The 2542-nt window shown below is 35.5% G+C and overlaps 1 non-coding gene across 1 annotated transcript; it reads left to right on the forward strand.

Annotated features, from left to right (window-relative positions):
- The first annotated feature begins 588 nt into the window (after window positions 1-588).
- Window positions 589-744, forward strand: LOC111827305. Its single transcript, XR_002830801.1, has one exon. It is a non-coding gene; the product is annotated as a small nucleolar RNA SNORA53 (small nucleolar RNA).
- Window positions 745-2542: the final 1798 nt, after the last annotated feature.

Consider the following 2542-nt stretch of genomic DNA (forward strand, 5'->3'; position numbering starts at 1 on the left):
TCTGTGCCTCAAAAAAGATATTATTGTACTAGACAATATTTATGATTTCTTCTTGCTCTAAAAATATACACATTTATTAAACATATAATATTCAGTTTTTTATTATATTGAAACACTAGTAATAGCCTCATTATTATGATTCAGAAAACTATCCTTATATTTTTCTCTAATATAAATGGAATTATAAAATAATCAAAAGATCTGTTTTTGTTCTTGTTCATCAGTTTATGTTGTTCATGATATTCCACAAATGAGTGAGATCATGTGATATATATCTTTCTCTGGCTGGCTTATTTCGTTTAGCATAATGCTCTCCAGTTAAAACAGATCCAGAGACAGAGAAGCATCAATCAGACCATCAAATCTCAGGGGGAAGGAAGGGGAGGGTGGGGGTAAGGGGGAGAGATCAACCAAAGGACTTGTATGCATGCATATAAGCCTAACCAATGGACACAGACACCAGGGGGGTGAGGGCATGAGTGGGGGGTGAGGGGACAATGAAAGGATAAGGACACATATGCAATACATTAATCACTAAAGAAAAAAATAAATTTAAAAAATAAAAATAAAATAATCAAGAGAATATTTTCCATACCTCTGAATGAAAAGCAAACAAAAATTAACAAAAACACAATGGCATGTGAGATAAATATACCTGCATGTTAGTCTTAGGTTCTGATACAAATGGCATGCCATTGTGCTGCCATTTTTGTACTGTCAGGACTTGACTGGTGTGCGGACACTTCTAAAAAAAATTAACTAAAACATCTATTTTTTAAATGATATGATGCAATAATGAATATATTACCAAATCTGGAATAATATATCTACAAAATCTAAAGACAAACTTATTGGAGTTTTTCTATTCTTATTAATTTCCCTTCAGTAGTGTAAACTAAATAACATCACTATATATTTGTATTCAACTGTACTTGATGGTAACGTGAGCATAAAGTAAATTTTCATTTTTTTAATCCATTAACGAGGTGAATAGCAAAAGTGTACAAATGTCTCATTAGGATAAGAGATACCTATCTTTTTTTTAAGTATATTTTATTGATTTTTTACAGAGAGGAAGGGAGAGGGATAGAGAGTTAGAAACATCGATGAGAGAGAAACATCGATCAGCTGCCTCCTGCACACTCCCCACCGGGGATGTGCCCGCAACCCAGGTACATGCCCTTGACCGGAATCGAACCTGGGACCTTTCAGTCCGCAGGCCGACACTCTATCCACTGAGCCAAACCAGTTTCGGCAAGAGATACCTATCTTACTATGCAGCAGAATAAAGACTTTTAATTTGTTGAGACAAATTCTTCTAAGTGAGTTCAATATTTATCAGTGTATAGAAGGGGAGTTTTTCCATTTTGATATTTCACTACAGGCTCAAAGCTAAGGAAAAGCAGAATAACTATGACAAGTTCTAAAGAATAATGCTAGACATACCTTGGTAGGAAATTACTTTCAAATGCATTTGTATTAACACTATTTGACATTGATGAAGGATGAGAAAGTTTGTTCTCTGAGTTTCCACCCAATATAGTTGAAAATAAGTAAAATAAAATGAATTATAAAATGATGGCAGAAACTAATAAATGAGTGGTAGAATACAGCAAGTGTTGTATCTGCCTATTCTAAGGATTCATGATTTAAAGATCCAGATCAAGTCCAATTTCCTGATCTAACTGGGTTATGTCTAATCTATTTTTGCCCATGCTCTAGTTATGTATGAAATTAAAAACCTAGCTTTTAAGCCCTGCCCAGGTGGCTCAGTTGGATGTATTGTTGTCCCGTACACCAAAAGGTTGCAGGTTCCATTCCCAGTAAGGGCACATACCTAGGTTGTGGGTTCCATACCCAGTCAGGGTGAGTATGAGAGGCAACCGTCTTATATTTCTCTCTCCTCTCCTTCGCTCTTCTTTCTCTCTCTCTCTCTCTCTCTCTCTCTCTCTCTCTCTCTCTCTCTCTCCCTTCCCCACTCTAAATATATCCTTGAGTGAGGATTTAAAGAACAAAAAAGTTAGCTTTTGAAAGAAATGTAAAGGAAATATTTAAACCATCATGAAAACATGATCAGATTATTTATTCACTTGATTTTTAGATTCACTTGTTGATAGATGTGTATTTGTTGTTCATAATTTGTATCATTACCTTTTTCTTCTTCCTCTTCTTAAAGGATACCTTTCAGCATTTCATATAATACTGGTTTGGTGGTGATGAACTCCTTTAGCTTTTCCTTATCTGTGAAGCTCTTTATCTGACCTTCACTTCTGAATGATAGCTTTGCTGGATAAAGTAATCTTGGTTGTAGGTTCTTGGTATTCATCACTTTGAATATTTCTTGCCACTCCCTTCTGGCCTGCAAAGTTTCTGTTGAGAAATCAGCTGACAGTCATATGGGTATTCCCTTGTAGGTAACTGATTTTCTTTCTCTTGCTGCTTTTAGGATACTCTCTTTGTCTTTTGCTCTTGGCATTTTAATTATGATGTGTCTTGGTGTGGTCCTCTTTGGATTCCTTTTGTTTGGGGTTCTCTGCGCTTC

The sequence above is a fragment of the Myotis lucifugus genome, unplaced genomic scaffold, assembly GCF_000147115.1.
Source record: "Myotis lucifugus unplaced genomic scaffold, Myoluc2.0 scaffold_149, whole genome shotgun sequence".
Taxonomy (NCBI): Eukaryota; Metazoa; Chordata; class Mammalia; order Chiroptera; family Vespertilionidae; genus Myotis; species Myotis lucifugus.